Source organism: Schistocerca piceifrons, chromosome 1 (assembly GCF_021461385.2).
Source record: "Schistocerca piceifrons isolate TAMUIC-IGC-003096 chromosome 1, iqSchPice1.1, whole genome shotgun sequence".
Classification (NCBI taxonomy): Eukaryota; Metazoa; Arthropoda; class Insecta; order Orthoptera; family Acrididae; genus Schistocerca; species Schistocerca piceifrons.
In genome coordinates this window covers 699663158-699685639 of record NC_060138.1, presented here as the reverse complement: position 1 = coordinate 699685639, position 22482 = coordinate 699663158, and positions in this window count along the sequence as shown.

The following is a 22482-nucleotide window of genomic DNA, read 5'->3' as shown; positions in this document are numbered from 1 at the left end:
TGTTGTGAGAATGTGGGTTACATAAACGCTCTAAGGGCTCGTCTGGCCGTTCTGTGAGGCCGCCCACTATTCTAAGTAATGGCAGGAAGAGAGTAGGAATGATTGCCTGAATTAACTAGTGGCAGATCAAGAAGATGCAGAGCCAAAGAGAGACGGCCTAATCCATCCGTCCTGCAAGGCAGGTGGAACAGAAGAGAGTGACCAGATTGTTCTCCTCACTCCAAGAAAATAAGAGAACTGCGATGCTTCTGCCTGTATCGGTGGAAAAGATGTGACAGAGAATCGGTTCTGTCTGAAGGTATAAGCGTAAACTACCATTCGCCAGCAGCAGAAAAAAAACATAGAAAGTGTCAATGTTATGACACAGAGCAAACAGACAGGAGGAGGTCAAAAAATGAACTGGATAGTGGCCGATTCCAATCGTCCACAGATATTAAATCGCAGTGCAGATCGGCAGTACAGACAATTGCTGTTCCACCCTCTCAGTACTGTGAGAAAACCATACCAATGAATGTAGCGTTCTTGACCAATCAGGAATCACTGCAGAAGGGAGTAGTTTCGCTTCCACTAATAGAAGTGGATAGACCAATGAGTCTACTGATTCACCTTATTATGTAGTATTAACTAATTCATGGAATAAATGTAGTTTAACTGGATTGGCTGCATGATAATAAGTTGACAGCACTGTGTTATCCATTGTCATTGCCATCTCCTTGTAGCGAATGAGTCAAGAATTCTAAGTTCCTTAATGTTTATTTGTATCCCACCTACTTACACGGTATCCGTGCCACGTAGTAATTAAGACGGGGTAGGCAATACTGATAGTGATTACTAGTGGAAGTAGACAAAAGCTCTTTCAGTACCAGTGGTGAAAATCAATGTCTAATGTTACATTCACTGTTTACAGGAAAACGACTCACTTATGAATGATGCAAGGAAATTGCAAGGTGTAATCGTGATCAGGCATTCATTCAAGTATTCATTCAGGTTCCCATTTTATTTTCCGTTGCGTTATGAAAGCATACTCCTGAATATTTCAGCTGTGCAGGATCCGCTAGCATTAGCAATTCCTCTTCGGTAAAAATTTCGTACAACAGAGGAATATTTTCAGGGCATTTTTACTTAATTTACATACTTTGGTCAATAAAAAGGGCAAGAGGCTTCCAGAATAGACAGAATTCAAATAAAAGTCAAAGTGATGAAAAATTCACTTAAAATGTAAATTATGCCACTTACACTTAATGTATCATTACCTTCTACACATGAGTTGAATTGTTGCGGTGTTTACTTGGTGTAGCGAGGTCCTAATTTGTAATTGGTTTCGCTTTTTTGCATAACGTCCTGATTAAATTATGAAACCGCTACTTATACTAATTATGATTAAATCTAATTGCTTATCATTTCAGCAATTTTCTATGTTAAGTTTACTTGTTCTAATGTTACACTGCTGCTCTTTTCTTGAAACAGTGGTGTGTGTGTGTGTGTGTGTGTGTGTGTGTGTGTGTGTGTGTGTGTGTGTCGTGATCATCGTATCTGGGTATCAAGTCAGATTCCAACACTTCTCAATCACGCTTACATTTTTGCTGTATAACATGTCTAATATTATGTTATAAATTATGTGCAGTGACACTCGCAGTTGCCTTAATAACTTCCGATTCACGTTCGCTCGTACAATCGTAGTTATCATCAATATTAGTGCTGGAATTCATACTGTGACTCTTTGTACAGTATAAATGCAAATGATAAAAATAATACATAATTCAATTAAAGTACACATGAGATCTTTGTCCTGCTGAACTAATCCCGTTGATGTGATGAAATCGATGTGCTTGTTGTGCTTGCTATATTCGTATACCACAGTTCATATTTTTCGCATGTAGAAGTAATTATATAACTCTCGATCAGCACAATTCGCTGCGGAAGTGGCTAACTTTAGTGTCTAATTTCTCAAACGCCACTCTCCCCCACACGTGCCATCCTACACCAGTGGCCATTGTGCTAAGCCGGACGAACAACATTCATGTTGAATAACAGCACCTGACTTGTGAAAACTTTGAGTGTCATTTTAGCATTGACAGTTAAGTGTAAGGTCGTAATCTGCTGTAGGATTACATTTTTGTGTTAGCTATTGTAGCTATTGGTGTCAGTTTGGGTCTGAACAGTATGAATAGTAATGCTATTTTGGTTGTTTGATTGCACACGAGTCTTCGAGTCTTTTCTTTCAATTGTGATTAGTGTTAGCCGATCTTCACTATGTTCTTCGCCGTCTGAACAGAAGAGTATATTAACATTTGATATGAAGTGTGCTGTACTGGTCTACGTCCATTTTGTGACACTTAAAATACCAATTTGGAAACTACCATTTCCATTTTGCTTTCATAGGACCATCATTTTCATATTCGATATGTGAAATTAGAATTTACTCTTCTGCTTTTGTGTCACTCATTCTGGTAAATTCAGGGTCATTAGCCAGCCTTAGTTAGTAACCACGTTTACTCACTCAGAGAAAACAAAATACTCATCAAAAAGCCTTTATTTAATTGATTTTTGTTACAGAAATGTGCAAGAAAATAAATCTTTTTGGAGAAATTGAAAATTTTCATCAGAGGTCTACAGAAAAAATAGATCAGAAAAAGTGATTCAAATATAGCAGTAAGAAAGTACAACCATTAAGTGTTATAAATAAAGCTCTGTATTCTTGTAGTACATTTCTTTCCACATCTCGTAAATTCATATTTATTATAAAAGCATTCATATTTTTAGGATTATAAGGTAATAATTACGACTTTTTTGCTTTAGCTAATTTTTGTTTTGTCTTCCTTGTTAAGTTATCTAACATTGTTCCCTAGAAAGCGGAGTGATTCAATGACTTTTATCTGTCAACAATCTCGACTATTAGCTATCAATTTTCGTTGCTATTCTATGTTTTGTTACTCGCCTTTTTATCTTTAGCCCGTCTCCTACAGATCGATTGAGTCAAATATACACTGTATGCATGTAAAAATCATGATTACTACTTCTCTTTCGACAAGCAAAAAGTGAAGCTGAGCTGAAATGAAATAAACTGAAATTTTCCGCTTTCTACATGCATTCATTTCTCGTAACTAGGTGCCAAGTAATATAATTCACATTAGTAATGTCTTCTGTCGTTTATTCGAGGTACGGTTTCAAACGTAAATATGTAAAATGTTCTGCTGTTCTTTATGTTTGCGTATTGATTTTGGATTTACTCTTTATGACATGTCATTTCACTACTGTCGTCACAGAAAGTAAGTGACAAGAAAAAATTGAGACAAGTTTGGAAAGACGAATACTACAGTACTCTATTGTAAATCACAAAGCAGTAAGGGGTGAACAGTTGTTAAAAATAAGAGATTGTGTACGGAATATTTGTGGATTCGGAATGTACACAGAAGATACTGCAGTTTACTTGTAGTTCATGAATATCGACATAAATTTATATTGCATGTAATTAGTGAAGTGAATATAGGTTCAAACGTACAAATGATAACAAATAATCAGTATTCATCAGGAAAAATGCAGGATTTTGGAAGTTTAATGTCACAACCTTGTATGCAGTAGCTATTGAAACTAGATATTAACATCGTAAGTGTCAGTCTTCGAGAAACTCCTGTTTTTAATATTTGTAAAGACAAATCCATAGTTTTGAGCAGAAATACATATAGAATTGCTAGAAAGAGACACATTTGGCCAACAGTACTTTATAAACAGGACTGTAAATAAGGTGAAACAAGAGCTCTATCTTGAAGAAAATAATAATAATAATAATAATAATAATAATAATAATAATAATAATAGTAAAGGTGAGATATAACAAAACTGCTGTTGCTAATGACTTCGCCTACGGATAATGCCATAAAGTATGATGTCGGAAATATATACGTAAAACTTGTACTGCTCTGTCTATAAAACAGTTATTAACAGTATATAAAAGCAAAATTGACTCTCCATGTATTCTGCGTTGTGTAAAAAGAGTAACGCGAATTTGCGGACTATAATACAGACTGTTAATTATTAAATTAGCCTTGTTCCAGAAAACAGCAGAAAATATTAGAATAACTACCTTGCAGAAACATAGCATATGCCTTTAAACATTCTGATGGTCTTTGAGGAAAGTAATAAAAGCGATGTCAACTACGTTGAAAAGATAATGATACCGAAATATTCAGATGTCCGAGCACTGTATTGTTTCAGGCAACGTATTTCTAGACAAAAGGAACAGTCTTTTGCATCTGTAATAACGGCATTTAAAATAACTTTCCACTTTTTTCTGTGGAACAATAAGCAGACGTACATGGCACTATTGTAGACGCCGGGAGTACCTGCCTATTTATTCTTTTATCTCGCTCAAAAATGGAAAAGGTTCCCATTGTGCTTACTCATAAGATTACTGACATCACAAGAGCAGGGAATGTATAAAATAATAATTTGGTGTAGTAGAAAACAGGAAACCCAGTACTATCACAAATTTTTGATACCTGTTTTGATAATAATCTACATTATTACTACTAATTCCGCAGTCTTTCCAAACATTATGCAATAACAAAAAATAATGTTGGAAAACTATTCTTCTTTAATGCTGAAATAGCCATGAAATAAGAAATGATTTATGATTGAAAAATAAATGACGTTGTTTAATAGGTCTCGCACATGAACATTTGTTGTTCAAAATACACATGTGAGCAATAAGGATATCACACTTTTCTGGAAGTATTTTTTTAATTTACAAATTTGAGAATTGACAGTGTCATAAAGAGTTGAGCAAAAGAGTAACCTTAAAGTTTCTTAATGAACAGATTTGTTTGCGCCGAAATTCCATTGCGTATTCTGCTGCTTTCCCTTCTTAGTGACGTGTCATGTGGTGATGGGTTCTGCCAAACAATTTTTTGTTTGTATGCAGGCAAAGAAGTGCAGCTGCATTACACGTTACGACACAAATGTGCCCATTGAATATTTGCTACCGTTAACGTGATGTGATGAGCCAAGAAATGAATCTATTGTTAGTATTAATTTATTTATTTATCAGGTTCCGTGGTACCATGCGAGCTAAAGCTAGTTGGCCACGGAACAATTCAGTGCATAATTTACAGAATAATAATTACAAAATTTATAAGTAAAAGAAAATAAATAATTTATAAAATATGAAAAAATAGAAAATACGGATAATAATGCGTTATGAGGTAAATTCTGAACTACTGAGAGGAACTCATATACAAAATAGAGGGGGAATACCGGAAGACAACTTTTCAGCTTACAATTGAAAAATTGGGGCTTATCACTCTTATTGTCAGTTCTGCTAGAAATCTATTAAAAATGAATGCTGCTGAATAGTGCACACCTTTCTGTACAATGCTTGCGGAAATATTACTCAACTGCAACTCGTTTTCTTATGTAATGTCCAGGGAATGAAAGTTGCAGTTTTTTTCGAATAAGTCAATATTGTCAACAACAAATCCCATGATGCAGTACATGTACAGGCACGATGCATCTGAAAATGTAAGTGTTGTGAATTGGTAATTCATGTGCTTGTTACAGTGCTTCGACTCTCTGCCCAGATTCGCCTGTCAGTTCACGAAATGAATTCAAACGACAGCGATTACTCTTCATAAGGAGTGAAGCTATTGATAACTTTGGCTGAATGTAGCACCACCTATCTGGAAAACAGGAGCAAAAACTATAGACAGAGAGGGTGGCCACTGGTAGGGGGGAATGGACCTTATAGAAAAGCCACAGGCTTCGTGCAGTCAATAGGAACTATATATGACGTAGTACTATTATTGTGTTAGCGATAGCACGATTTTATGCTGAGGCTTTGCTAATGCCCTGACTAGCAGCTGTACCTTAGACAAACAGCAGTAGACAGCTCGAACTCTCAGATTTAATCACATTTCAGCTACAACACCATTTTTTAGCAGATGGTACCTACCTACGTAAATAGCATAGACTCGAGGATTGGCGTTGTTGGACAGCAACTAATGGGTACTTTTTACAGCAATAGAGCTGCTGTTTCTGTTGTGGCCCTCAGTCAGAAGACAGGTTTGATACAGTTCGCCATGCTAGTCTGTCTTGTGCAGGCGTCTTCAACTCTGCATAATTACTGCGACTAACATTCAGTTGATCCTGTTTGCTGGTGTGTTGTGATGACGGCTTGGTCTCTTCTGCTATCCCCACCTCCACCTCCCCTTCAAATTCCGAATACGGATTTTACTCCATTACGAAACAGGCAATTCCTAGAATGCCTTAAATGTGTTCTTTATTCAAGTTGTAACTTACTTTTCTTTTCTCTCCGATTCGATTCCGTACCTTCTCATTAATTATCTGATGCAACCATCTAATGCTCAGCATTACACCGTTGCACCACATTTGGAAAGCTTCTTTTCCCCACTTTTTTTGCCGTTCACTTTTCATTTCCGTATCTTGCTACAGTCCAGAGATATACTTTCAGAAAAGAATTCTGAACAACTACTGTTTAACTTTTGTTGATATTCATCTTATAATCTCTTTCAAAGACACTATACACTCTTTTCAACTGATCTTCCAAGTACTTTTCCGATTTTACAGCTATATATTTAGTATAAGCCAGTTGGGCTATATCAGTAGAAAATAGCTACTACAATATGTTTTCGTCTGTTTTTTTCTACTTACAAAATATAGTATGCTAACTATGTTATACATTTTTGATCTGTTTTCTCGTGGGTAGTTTACTCTGATTTCATCCTTTCGGTATAGAGATATACCTGCATTTATCCGAACGAGCTACCGCATTAGTTGCGCACTGGACTCGCACTCGGAAGAGACAGGGATCAGTACCACGTTCATCCATCACAGTCCATCACAGTTGGCTTTTCCGTGGTTTCCCTAAATCGAATAAGGCAAAAGTTAGGACGCTTTCTTTGTAAAGGAAACTGTAGAAACCTTTCAGTATCTTTGTCCAGTACGAGCTTATGCTCCTTCTGTCATGTCTTTCTCGTCGACAAACTTTAAAACCTAATCATTCTTGTCCCTCCCTACGTAGAGTTTCTTACCCTTTAGCTGAAACTTCCGTTGTGATACACTGATGACCATTAAAGCTGCAACACCAGGAATCGTAGGACAGCAAACAACGAAATATTTTACTCGTTGTGTGTATACAGCACAGTAGGAAGAACATGTTCAAATGGCTCTGAGCACTATGGGACTCAACTACTGAGGTCATCAGTCCCCTAGAACTTAGAACTACTTAAACCTAACTAACCTAAGGACATTACACACATCCATGCCCGAGGCAGGATTCGAACCTGCGACCGTAGGGGTCGCTCGGCTCCAGAGTGTAACGCCTAGAACCGCACGGCCACTCCGGCCGGCGGAAGAACATGTGATTAAGTCTGTAGCCGAAAGTTGGGTATGCAAGGCGCGATATTTTATATATTGTACTGATACCTCTGGCAGCAACCGTTTAGGCATCTTCTGTAACTGAGCTTAGAATGAGGTACGGGTACGTCAATATATGCTGCTTTCTTCTATGTCAGACGGCGTCAATCGTAGTGGCTGACGAGTGTTGACGTGGCAGTTCTGGGCAGGTTATGGCCAGATGTTTTGAATGGGTGGGAGATCTGTAGTACGTGCTGACCAGGGCAAGAGTAGAGCATCCTTTGTATCGACGTAGGTCAATATAGTACAGGCAATACGTGATATTGTGTTATTTTGCTGAAAGATAACGTCACGAAACCTCGAAGACAGGGCGTAGCCACCGATCTAAACGCGGTGGAAATGAAAGGGATGCTGTTCAAATTCCCAGCTATGCGAACCTGAGGTGCTATTGTTACAAATACAGAGGTATGTATTTTGGGGTGAGCAGCTGACTACTGCAGATCCTGTCCCTGACGACCTGCAGGAATTGAAATTTTCCCACAATATGATGTGAATTTAAAGGAAATCACTACGGGAGACCTATTAAGCATGAACGTGTGCGCACCGCACTTCACACAGACACATTAATAACTTGATCCATCAAACTATGAAGGGAACCTAAAGGTCACTATCGCAATCTGGTTTATTGTCAAAAGAATAAAAAATGAGTTATCCACGAATCAAGAATACAAACATTTAGCAAATGGACAAGCGATTGCAAATACGAGCTATAGCCCTGGCAGAGGTGAGTGCACACATAAAAGAACGATATAAAGCTACACTGAAGGGAAAAATCGCAACATAAAAAATAATTAATTCAGTGTCACGAAGTTTCTGAAATACATTTGTCTAGGTAATATATCTGAGTGATTAACATTGCAAGATCACAGGTTAATGTAAGCGCGAGATAATCCAATGAAAATGTGAAATGGTACATTAATAACCGGGATAACATCCAAAATGATAAATACAAACATGTGAGGTGCCGGTTGTCGGTTTGTGGGATGGAGTTCGATGCCAGTTTCACTTGGTCGGAATGCAGGGACGGTTAATGCTGGTTGTGGATGACGCTGGAGTTGTCGTCCGATGATGTTTCGTATGCGCTTTATTGGAGACAGATCTGGTAAGAGGTAAGCCAAGGCAATACGTCGACACTCTGTAGAGTATATTGGGTTACAACAGCAGTATGTGGGTGAGCGTTATCCTGTTGGAAAACACCCCGTAGAATGCTGTTCATGAGTGCTGGCACAGTAGGTTTAAATTTGTAGTTAGTGTGCAGGGGATAAACACGGCACCTGCTGTTATACGGTATCACAACTCAGCCCGTAACTCCAGGTATAGGTCCAGTATGTCCAGGACGCAGAAAGGTTGGTTGTAGCCTCTCACCAGGCCTCCTCCTAACCACGACAAGCATCATTATCACCGTGGCAGAATCAGCTTCATCAGAAAACGCCAGAGACCTTCACTCTGCTCTCCAACGAGCTCTCTTTAACACCACTGAAGTCACAAACGGCGGTGGTATGAGTCAACGAAATACACGCTACAGGGAGTCTGGCTCAGAGCAGTCCTTGAAGTAATCGATCTATAACTGTTCGCTGTGTCACTATGGTGCCAAGTGCTGCTCAGATTGCTGCTGCAGTTGCGCCAGTGCGCTGCGCTAGTGCAGACACCGATCAAGATGGTTTCCATTTTGGTAGTGTCACGTGGCCGTCTGGAGCCCGGACTTCTCCCTACAGTACATTCTCGTGAGCACCGCTAGCAACAATCATATACAGTGGCTACATTTCTGCAAAGTCTCTCTGCAATATCGGAGAAGGGACACCCAGATTCTCGTAGCCCTGCTACAAGACTTCGTTCAAACTCAATGAGTGGTTGATAAAGGCTTCTTTCTCGCGTTAAAGGCATTCTTGACTAATATCAACTCTTCACGTCCAGTCTCAAAGGTAATCTAAGGTCAACGCTGTTACAGCGTGTATTTAAAGCAAACCTGATTTTCATCCTCATAGTGACGCAGCTAACGGCAATCTTCTGGAATTGACGCGAAATTTGAATAGACATCATCTTTCGGAAGTGGAAACACGCTTAGCAACTTTCCTTTATGTCACACAATTCCATCTTGAAGCTGCGATTTTTTTGCGTCAGTGTACGTCACGAATACGGTCAATTATTGTGAAAAAGGTTAGTGATTTAAAGAAATGTTCCCGCAAAAGCATGAACGAATACCAACTCTCTCGCCTAAGTGCATGATGGGTGTAACTAGTTGACTGTGAAAACTGGACCTGCGAAATGAAACCATGATTCAAGTTAACTGACTTAGTGCTCTCCTTACCTCAGAGCTGCAACAGTGGCCGATACTTACCATTCCTAAGCTGCGCGAGGGTAGAACACAGGTGCAGAAGTGGGTGGAAGTTCAGTTTCCTCCCTCTATCCTGCTCTAAGTTTGAGACATGTCATTCTGCAGCACTGAGACCAATGTACTGCTTCAAGTCTTGTAACAAGTGTCGTCTGCTGTACCCCTGAGACAGATGTGTTCTCACTTCTCTCTACAAAACTTATCTAGTTCTGCCAGCGTCTGAATATCACAGGCCAATTGCAGCAGACGTTGTGGGTTCTGAATGTTGATAGTTTCATATCCAACTTTAACAATAGTTTTTTATCAGTGCGGGGAAGAAGGCAAGAAAACTCTGCCCCTATATGACAAGGTCTCAGTCATGGCCAAGCAAATGACCTGCATATATGCATTCATGGGAATTCTCCCCCCAACACCGAAAAGATTACTATGAGCCAACCACAGAACCCCTTACTAAAATTTGAACAAGCGTTCCAGTAGCCTGTGACTGGGGTTAACAGCTGCAGTTCGCAACATCCATATAAGACAACATGTGTGTGGCGCAGTTGTTAGATCGGTTATTGCTGCTACAATGGCAGGGATTTTCCCGTACGACCATTTCACGAGTGCACCGTGAATATCAGGAATCCGACTAAACATCAAATCTCCAGTAAGAACGGGACCAACGACGACTGAAGAGAATCGTTCAACTTAACAGAAGTGCTACCCTTCCGCAAATTGCTGCATATTTGAATGCTGGTCTATCAACAAGTGTAACTCTTCTGAGTTTAAACAGTTCCGCTGGTCACCAAACTCCCCAGACAAGAATATTATTGAGCAGCTCTGGGATACCTTGCAACGTGCTCTTCAGAAGAGATGTCCACCCTCTCATACTCTTACGGATCTATGGATAGCCCTGCAGAGTTCATGGTGTCAATTCGCCCCAGCACTACTTCAGACATTAGTCGAGTCCATGCCACGTCGTATTGTGGCACTTCTGCATGCTCGCGGGGGCCCTACACGATATCAGGCAGGTGTATCAGTTTCTTTGGCTCTTCAATGTACTTCATGACTCGGTGCTGAAATACGAATCATTTGCTTATCGAACGATACAGTACACTCGATCAGAATTGGAAGTTTCTTGCATACCATCTTTTGTGATGTTGCAGTTTTAATTGTCAGTTCCGCAGTTGTACTGAAATGCAGGAGGATCTGCAACCAATTGACGCATGGTGCAGGGAATGGAAATTGAATCTCAATGTAGACAAGTGTAATTTGCTGCGAATACTTAGAAAGAAAGATACTTTATCATTTAGCTACAATATAGCAGGTCAGCAACTGGAAGAAGTTAATTCCATAAATTATCTGGGAATAGGCATTAGGAGTGATTTAAAATGGAATGATCATATAAAGTTGATCGTCGGTAAAGCAGATGCCAGACTGAGATTCATTGGAAGAGTCCTAAGGAAATGCAAACCGAAAACAAAGGAAGTAGGTTACAGTATACTTGTTCGCCCACTGATTGAATATTGCTCACCAGTGTGGGATCCGTACCACGTAGGGTTGATAGAGGAGATAGAGAAGATCCAGCGGAGAGCAGCGCGCTTCGTTACAGGATCATTTGGTAATCGCGAAAGCGTTACGGAGATGATAGATAAACTGAAGTGGAAGAGTTTGCAGGAGAGACGCTCAGTAGCTCTGTACGGGCTTTTGTTGAAGTTTCGAGAACATACCATCACCGAGGAGTTCAAAGGGTTCAAATGGCTCTGTGCACTATGGGACTCAACATCTGAGATCATCAGTCACCTAGAACTTAGAACTACTTAAACCTAACCAACCTAAGGACATCACACACATCCATGCCCGAGGCAGGACTCGAACCCGCGACCGTAGCGGTCGCGCGGTTCCAGACTGAAGCGCCTAGAACCGCTCGGCCACTCTGGCCGGCTCACCGAGGAGCCAAGCAGTATATTGCTCCCTCCTACGTATATCTCGCGAAGAGACCACGAGGATAAAATCAGAGAGATTAGAGCCCACACAGAGGCATACCAACAATCTTTCTTTCCACGAACAATACGAGACTGGAATAGAAGGGAGAACTGATAGAGGTTCTCAGAGTACACTCCGCCACACACCGACAGGTGGCTTGTGGAGTCTGGATGTAGATGTAGATGTAGATGTAGTGGAATTCATTAAAGCTATGTGACACTTCTTTAGTAGGAGAAATAAATTTGTTTATAGTATTCAGGACGCACTATTGTCAGGTGGGTTAGAGGGCGGTTCAGACTGTAACACACCAAATAGAAATTATTTTTTTAAAAAAGAATGAACCAGCTGGAACAGAGTTGTCACTGTGCAGCTGGGTGAGCGTAGGGCGCGCTTTCAGAGGATATGTGCCGGCGGAGCGGACTCCCTGGCCTTAATGTATGACGTCGCGCGGCTGTAATCGCCGGCCTGTGGCGGACGGCTGGCCTGCTCACCGCGATCTTCCCCGGCAGCGCCGCGGCTCGCGGCACGGCAGGCGCCGTTAAGTGAAAGCATTAAGTGCGAGAAGAATGTGCGAACAACCACCTGCCGCGGACGGAGAGCGATGAGCGGGGCTTACGGGAGAAATACCGCGCCCCTTGGCTTGCGGTCCGCGCCTCGCCGGCGACGACTGTAAATCGAGGGGATCGCCCGAGCGGCGCGCTCTTCTCAGTGCCGGCGCGGCGCTCCGTTATTTGTGCACTCTCTGGTCCGGTAGGGGAGCCGTAGAAAATGCTAATATCGCCCCCAGAACGTCGTCTGTTTCACCAACGACGGAGCGCTTATAGCGATGTTGTCAGTGCGTTAACAAACCTGATGTAAGGTCTTGCATTTGTAACCGATGCATATTATAAAAATGGATGTACGTATGCTATATGTATGTTGCACGTTTCTTCTTAAACTACTGGACCGATTTCAACCAAACTTGGTACAAATATCAATTGCTGTCTGGAAAGATTCCCTATGGGGATAAGAATCACCTAATTATAAAAGGGGTGGGGCTGGTGAGAGAAAGCAGCGTAGCCCACGACTCGCTAATACCTTTACTGTAGTCATCCAGCAATTGAAAATGAGACTACTTAGTGACTTAAACAAACTTTGCACATAATGTCAAACCTCTACGAAACTTTTTCTCGGTGACAACACCCGCAAAAGATGAAAGGAAAAAGATTGTCGTTTATTACATTTTCGCTATTCATGCAGTAAAACTTTCACCTCAAGCATGAAGTTTTAATTTATTACTTCTCTACTAACTATATTCGCGACACATTTTGCAGTCAGTATTCAGATATACTACTGAGTGTAGTATGTAATTGTACGACACATTGTTCAGGACACATGGCGTCATAATCATTGGGATGCGTGACAAACTGCTGCACGATGCATGATGCTTTAATTTATTGCCTCTTTACTACTAACTCTATTGATAAAAATATGGAGCAGACAGTATTCGCATTACCTGTTGTCTGCGCATAACGTCTTTGATTTGTAATCAAAACGTCTTTGGTCCTGGGAACAAAACCCGCCACCGACTAAAGTTTGATTAATAATCAGACTTCCGGTGTTGGAAGTTACCCTCATTCTGCCAACGGCCTAGCCAAAGAGGACGGAGCAGTGGACAGAGGTTCAGGGCACTCTCTTGTCATTGGAGTGGGAAAATGCCCCTAAAGGTGCAAGAATCAGCAATGATCAACGGCTTGAGGATGCAGAAGGCAATGGAAACCACACATAACGTTTATGCACAGGAAATGTGGACTGTTATTGAAAAAATATCATGTTGATCTCTCCATTTTTCACAAACCACCAGAAAAGTGGCTTCAATATAAAAGCAGGATCTGGTCATGGTGCAAAATAATGAACGTTTAACAACTGGAGCGGTTATTCATCAGTCCACTTCGCACACTCAGCTCACATTAGGACCAAGACGACGATATTTGGTTTCTATTTTGTGTACTGAAACTTCTCATTTCCTTCCCCAAAAACTGTGCAGCATTCCCCCATAATGAATGACTTATTAAGTTCAGAAAGAAGATAAGATGTTAGTGTAATCCATTGCAGAGTTTGGGTTCTTAAAAAATGAAAAAAAGAAATTATAGTGCAGAAGTGAAAAGACATATGAAGTATTATTATTTACTCGTGTTATATTTGCTCATCAAAGCTATACTTCGTATTATCTAAGTAATTATTCATTCTGTATAATTTATTGCTCAACATGTAATCTTTGACTGGCTTTTCAAACAACTTTGCTTTCGTAGTATCTTTAATCATGTTTGGAAATTTTTTGCACAACTTTATTATTTGATGAAAAATTCTCTTTTGAGTTTGTTTATTGTATGTTGGTAAATGAAAATTCAGTTTAGATCTTGTTCCATGATCGCGGACAGAGCTGTTTGAGTTGTAGTTATCAGGATTATTTTTGTTGTGCATAATTCGTTCTACATCTACACCTACATCTACGTGGCTACTATCCAAATCACACTTAAGTGCCTGGGAGAGGGTTCATCGAACCACTTGCACAATAGTTCTCTATTATACCACTCTCGAACAGCACGCGGAAAAAAACGAACGAGCGAGCTCTGATATGCCTTATTTTATTACGATAATCGCTCCTCACTATGTAGTTCGCGTTCGGAGGAAAAATTTGGTGACTGAACTTTCGTGAGAAGATCCCGCGGCAACGAAAAACACCTTTATTTTAATGATTTCCACCCCAAATACCGTATCACGTCCGTGACATTCTCTCCACTCTTTATCGATAGTATAAAGTGTGCTGCCCTTCTTTGAACTTTCTCTATGAACTCTGTTAATCCTATCTGGTAAGAATCCCACACCATGCTGCAGTACTCCAAAAGTGGACGGACAAGCGTAGTTTAAGCAGTCTCTATAGTGAACCTGTTACGTCTTCTAAACGTCTGCCGATAAAACGCAAACTTTGGTTTGCCTTTCACACAACATTTTCTATGTCTCCTTTTCAATTTAAATTGTTTGTAATTGTAATTCCTAGGTATCTAGTTCAGATCTCATTCATTTATCGTGTAACAGAAGTTTAACGGATTTCTTTTAGCGCTAATGTGCATCACCTCACACTTTTCATTAATCAGGGTCAATTGCCAATTTTCGCATCATACAGATATCTTTTCCAAATCGTTTTGCAATTTGTTTTGACCTTATAATAACTTTACTACACGATAAAGGACAACATCATCTGCAAACGACGTAAGATGGCTGATGAGATTGTCGCCTAAATCGTTTATATAGGTAAGGAACAGCAGGGGACCTATAACATTACCTTGGGGAACTCCAGAAATCACTTCTGTCTTAATCGATGACTTTCCGTCAGTTACTACGAACTGTGACCTCTCTGATAGAAAATTACGAATCCAGTCACATAACTGAGGCTATATCCCGTAAGCATGCAATTTGATTACATGCCGCTTGTGAGATACGGTGTCAAAAGCCTTCTGGAACTCTAGAAATACGGAATCAATTTGAAATTCCTTGTCAATATCACTCAACACTTCGTGAGAGTAAGGAACTAGTTGTGTTTCACAAGAAATATGTTTTCTAAATCCACGTTGATTGTGTATCAGTAGATTGCTAAATATACTGCAAAATGTACCCACAAAGTGTGGCTAAAATCGCCATTTTTGAACAGACATTTTCAATGAGAATGATTAGTATTTTCGGTCATTATTTAACAGCTCTTTTGTTCAGCTTGAAAATTGTGTTCATATTTGGTGTATTTCTTCCCCATAAAATAAGTGCATAGCTACAGCTGAGTGTACAATGTATGAATGGTATGTAACTAAAAAGCGCTGTGTAGTACACACTGATGACAGGATTTTGAGGGCACAAAGTAGTCACGACATTCTGTTTGCGCATATCTTTGTATATTCATAAGTTTCTTCTTCTGTTTCTCCAAATAGAAGGTTTGAGTACAGAAGTATTTCTCACGTAATGTCATCATTTTAGTGAGATCATCCCCACCAATTATTCCATAACACAACGCAGAAGATCTTCACTTATGGGAAATGGCAAGTGAGACGTCAGGTACATTCAGAGGTTGGTTAAAAACTACCAATGGAATTAATCATGCAAGAACATTTCTGTTTAGTTGGAGGTGGGTGTGACGTGTCGCACATCCGACCAAGTCCATTCCTAATGACATCTACGTCAACAGGGAGCTAAACTCCTTATTATTATAGAACTAGGCCACCTGACGAGATCTTGTCCCGCTGTCGGCTCTGCTACGTACGACCACTCGAGAGGGACTTGACGCAGCATTCATTGTCGTGTTCTGGGGCGTAAGATAAAGAGAGGTGACTCGTAAAGAACTTGCCCCAATGCGTAGTAACGATGAGGTTGGCGGCTCGACTCTCGGTTTGAGCATGAGTGTGTGTTTATAATCTACTACTACTGTTTGTGTCCTACATAGCTATAGAATGTAAAATAAATTAAGGAAATCATTCTTAACAAGGGAAACATAAAGCCACCTCCTTCTATCGTGGTTATCATTCTGAGAACTAACACGAAGGTTTCAAATTTCATTCTCGTAAACATCATCCGATTTTTCTGTGGTGGATGTGTCCGAAAAGGGGCCAACCTAGTCCTGTCAGGCCGAATGAGAACCTACTTGCGTAAAATAAGGAAAGCGAAATCGACAATCAAGGCGCCAGAGACAAACATGTAAGAAATAAAGGGAAATGTGTCAGACGACATCGTTACTGCGACTCCTAAACTAGTGGAGCAAGTGCAGATGAAGCTGCAGGTACCATGACATGTCCACCTACGTGTAACGTAGTCTTATGCTCCGACCATCAACAATATTTAATGGCAGGATGTGTAACTATCGCTATATGCACAACAGCATAGCAGATGATCTCTGAGAATTTCAGTCCAATCGATATGTGAAAAGTTATCAGTATTGCTCTGCATAACGAATGACTGCAATTTTAATCGTTTACTGATGTCATCCCGTGAGGCCAAATGAAAAGCCATTTGATAAAATAAACAGCTAAATTACAACGCATGCCGCCGAAGCGGCATCAAACGGGTAGGCTCCCACCAGGCTAGGAGTCGCACGACATTTGTTTATTTACGTATTGAAAAAAATGACAGGCAAAATCAAAGATTGTTGAAATATTCCAGTTATGCTAGTTCAAAATGGTGAGCTGCTTTTAAGAAGACAGAACTATCATACTCTCCCATTTAAAAAATAAAAATGAAAATGGTTCTGCAATCACGGTGAACAGATGACCTTCAGTTTTTTACGTGACCGGTCCTCCTCTTTCTTCCAGTCCTTCTGCTCATCCTGCTCTGCTGGTTGAAGTCGTTATAAGACTCATGATACCTTTTCACAACCCGCCTGCTGTAGAGTATGCGAAATATAGCTCCAGAACATGATAATTCTTAAGGTTTTAAGGGTGGAAATCTATAGGGAAAGCTGAGGAGCGAAGGAAAATAAGTTATCAGTTGTTGAGGATATCATAAAGTCATTACAATCTCTGAAGTTGATTTTTCCTGACCAAAAACTACTTAATTATCATAGATTTTCGGTTTTCGTCGATATGAATGTGAAAAAAATGTTGAGAAATACAGATTTATCAATTTCTGATTTAAAGTCAAATGGTAGTGTATAGAACGCAGTTATCAAGTGAGAAAGTCGGAGAACCAATTTATAGAGAAAACTCTAGACATCGGTCCATTAATTCATAAACGAATGGTGAGCATGAACGTCGTGATTCATCGTCTCAGGATAACGAAGAGATTAGCTAGCTGCCCGTTTTGCGTGTACATTTATGGATGCGCCGCCAGATCTTTCCGTGGTCGGTAATACTAACCCCTCACTAGGTATGGAGCCAAGCGGTACCGTCAGACTCGAGTCACGAATGATGGTAGTCAAGTTTAGGTTTTTTCTGAGCGCCCAAGTAACGCACTCTCAGACAGCCAATGAGAGTTCAGTAGTTTCCTGAGGCTCTGTTGCGAATGTCGTAGCTAATGCGAGCATTAAACGTGAGCGTAGCGAGCTATTTAGTGAATCTTTATTCGATTTGTTGCGAGTTGTTATCGTTGACCGTGGTGGTAAGCGACAAATTCTACACAAGCGGGCGAGAGATATAATTTGCAGGATACACGCTTTCTTGAAACGGAAAGTACGTGTATGCGCAGTTGTCTCTTGGAACCAGCATCACTACAGTCTTCATCCGTGCGTCGCCTTCGTAAACCACCAACGTTCGTGATCCATACTGCAGTGTAACTTTTATAACCAGCGAGAGATTACGCGACTGCGAAACTGTTGGTCACTCGTCACGATTACGCTCATATGTATGATACATTACACTACACCACCCTATTGAAGAACGTAAAATGGTTCCAACATACTAAATTTATGTGGAGTATTACATACACATTGTGGTGGCCAAGCGGTTCTAGGCGCTACAGTCTGGAACCGCGCGACCGCTACGGTCGCAGGTTCGGATCCTGCCTCGGGCATGGATGTTTGCGATGTCCTTAGGTTAGTTAGGTTTAGGTAGTTCTAAATTCTAGGGGACTGATGACCTCAGAAGTTAAGTCCCATAGTGCTCAGATCCATTTGGACCATTTTTTTTATTACATACACAGTAACACAAAAAATACAATTTTTTACCTATTACATAGATCTCTCTATGTGATGCACATTTTATGACTTCTGTTTCATTAGTTCGTGACCAAGGTGACTCATCAGACTAAAATCACTGTTCCAACTAGTTTATTTGCATTCCTGAAATTTGTAAGATGCGTTTGAACATTTACGAAAAAAGATAACTGCCCAAAGTGCAGATACTATTTTGCACCGGCGCACATAGATATTGTACAGACGTTGTGATTGTTGGACATATTAGAACCCCTAAAAACAGATTTACACTACAAACTGTATTGCCCAGTATTAGACTCCCATTACTTCGGAAAACAATAGAACGTGATACACACGTCTGGACCGCTTCTCTAATTCAGGTGCGAATCTAGGACGGATTATTTTTTCGCAGCTTTGTTACTTTCGTACCTTTTTGTAATAGCACAGGACCAAGAGGCGGAGTGTTGGTGGCGAGTAGAGGGGGGAGACGTGGACGTGGGAAAGTCGAAATGGGAGAGGAAATAGTTCAGCTATTCATGACGCCACAAGGTCAGTCCCTCCGTGTATGCTTATGTGGCATGAGCGTGAAATAGAGACGTCGAGACAGGAACTCATTCAAAACGCCATCGAGACGTGCAGATTTCTGGCATTATGGTTCAACTCTTGAACAGTGTTTCTACTCTTTACTTAATGATCTAAATTGCTCAAAAAGATACACAGACTTTAGACACTGCTCTAAGGGAACACTGTAACCAACCTGTAAACGAAATTTTTGCATTATATATGCCAGACTAGAGTTGTATCGACGCTATCACCGACCTTACTATTCGTAAAATATAGCGTTCTCGATCGTTTTATATTTTGCGAATTGTTGGTCGCATCTGCATAGCAGCGTGACATTACCACTACGTTGGCCATCTTTCGTAACTTATTATTTTCGATTCACAGCTAAACAGTGATATAAGCATTTTGTAAACTACTTTTCCATACCTGCACCATCCTATCTCGACGCTCCCACTGACATTGTAGAAAAGGTTTTTACATAATGGGACGACCAGGGAAAAGGTTTGGCCCCCCTCAGGCCTAACGGCTGCCACAATTCTTTTGCAGAGTACTAGGCATTGCGTAATATTAATGTACAATACCATTAGAATGAAGTCAGACGATTTACATTTCTCGTTCTTTTGTATACTTATGGCAATAACAGTAGAAAAATTCACAACAACAGCTTCAAGAGGTGTTGATTACATCTCATTGTACATGAGAATGATTAAATATTCATAAACGAAACAAATTATATTTCAATAACACAGTACGAGCAATGTGAAGTAACACAGTTCCATTGTAAGGACACACAAACGGTAACATTATTGGTTTACACTTCTTAGCAAGTCATATCAGATGATCTTCCTGAAAAAAAAGAAAAATGGAATAGTAAAACACTAGGAAACCAAATTAAAAATGAAACCAATTTCTGTACACAACTATAAGCACTTGAATATATTATGTGGCAACTCGCCAGTTGAACTGGCCCAGAGAAGGGGCTAGCAGTGTGAACATACATACACTCTGATTGTTGAAACCTATGGTTACAGTTAATTGTGTAATAGAACAAAGCTGGTAAATCCTAAATTGCAAATATAATATAAAAAATGCTTGCCAAGTGCGAACCAAAGGAAAAAGAAAAATAAACAAAAGAAATGAATTTTATCCATAATGGATGCTGTAGAAATCCGTGACTGTTCCTTTATAGGGGATTAGAAAAATTTCCGCTACCAGTCACAATAAAAAATTATTTGTATGTCACACGATCGGTTTCGGGCTGGTGCCTATCTTCAGGTGTTTATATATTCATGTACATGTTTATGTTGCTCGAGATCTCTGCACAAATACAAAAAAAAATTATTTGCTGGTGACTAGACAGATGCAAGTGGGACAATTGCAAGTGGCAAGGCAGCATTTGTCGAAAATACATCTGTACTTATATAAAGATGAAGCATCATTATTATAGTACGCTATGGTGACAGTTTTTCCACTTAGTTGCACACTTGTTATAATTTGAAACTAAGTGGAAAAACTGTCACCAAAGCGTGACTATAATAATGATGCTTCAGCTTTATGTAAGTACAGATATGTTTTCGACAAATGCTGCCTTGCCGATTACAATTGTCCCACTTGTATCTGTTTAGTTACCAGCAAGTAATTTTTTTTGTATTTGTACAGTGACCTTCAGCAATATAAACATATACATGAATGTATAAACACCTGAGGATGGGCACATGTCCGAAACCGGTCGTGTGACAAATAAATAACCCTTTATTGTGACTGGTAGCGGAAATTTTCCTACACCCTATAAACAAAAGAAAGGCAATAAAGGAAGAAGAAACATCGTAAATTGAGGTGTTCTATGATACAGCAAAGGAAAAGGTAAAAAGAAATAATAATAATAAATAAAACTGTAAGAAATTCTAACAGCTACATTATCATTTCCAGCATACCAGAAGACATTTCGCACCGACAGAGACAAAAATTAATGGAGCGATCGAATTCATGATGCTATTAATCAATATCAGACACTATAAGAGTCAGGTGCCCTAGCTTTCTGAGAACATTTGGGTAACCGTAAGGATTTCAGAAGAAGAGAAAACAGCGTTAACCACCTGCTACATAAAAGGGAGACAAACAAAATGTTAAAAATTGCAGAAGAGTGTGTCTTTCACTAGTGGTATACAAAGTATAAGGGCCAGTCAAATGAAAACGAGACGGAAAAAAGTAAGTAAGCTGTTCATTATTTAAAAAATAATCTCCATAATTGTTAATATATTTATCCCACTGTGAGACTAGACGCTAAATGGTTTCACGGAAAAAAGTGAATTGTATGGGGAGAGATCGGGAATGTATTGGGAATGTGTAAGGATTTCCGAGCGAAACTTGGCAACGTGTGGACGGGCCCTGCAGAGAGTCATTCTGGCCCGATTTGCTTCGGACGAAGTGGTGCACGCCTGGGTGTAATCACTTTCCGTAGACAGCCGCAAATATTTTTCCAGGTAGTCAGTGACAGCCTGGTCTCCCAGTGCGATGAATATATTAACAGTTACGGCTATTGATTTTGAAGTAATGAACAGTTTACTTACTTTTATCCGTCAGTCCCGTTTTCATTTCTCTGCTCCTTATATTATCGAAATTTTCATGAATCGAGTTGAAGGTACTTTAAACAAACAGCTGGGAGAGTATCATGAATATTGTCGAAGGGGAAGATTCTGCACACAACAAATTTTTAAAGGAGAGCTTCTGTGAAATTAGGAATGTGGGAGACGAGGTACTGCCAGAAGTGAAGGTGTGAGGAGGGGACGTGAGTCGTTCTTGGGTGGCTGAGATGGTACTTCACTTGCCTGCGAAGTGCAAAGGCCCCGAGTTCGAGTCTCGGTCCGGCACACAGTTTTCATCTGCCAGGAAGTTTCATATCAGCGCACACTCCGCTGCAGAGTGAAAATCTCATTCTGGGAACAAATTTTTAAGTTAAAATCAATAATCCGCTACAGACTGTTAACCGGCAAACCTATAACAAAATCAGTTATTGATTTAAAGAATGCATTTCATTCTGTATGGAGAGTAAAAATAATTAAATAATGAAAGAATTTGACGTTAAAGCAAATTTAAAAAACATTCTTGAAACTCTAACAAGTACAATATCTAAAGTTAAATTCGTAGGAGAGATATCTCAGCCATTTGAAATAAAAACTGGTTTTAGACAAGGGGATGGCTCAGAACCTTTACAGTTCAAAAACTATTTATAAAAAAATCTGAGGTTCTGGAAACTGGAGTTACAAAATGACAAAACTGAACAAATAATTCTGGGAAAGAAATCAAATGAAATTGAGATAAACTGTGTGGCTTTTGTAGACGATTTTGCTATAGTTTCTGAAAATCTGACAGAAGGAGTTACTCAATAATTCGTCCAGAAAAAATATCAAACAGAAATGGGCTCATATTTTAGCTGAAGAAACACAATAGAGAAAGTTATTAAATTTAAATATCTTGGATAAACTGTACAGCAGAATATACTAGAAAAATTTGGAGTAGATTAAGAATTAATAACATGGAA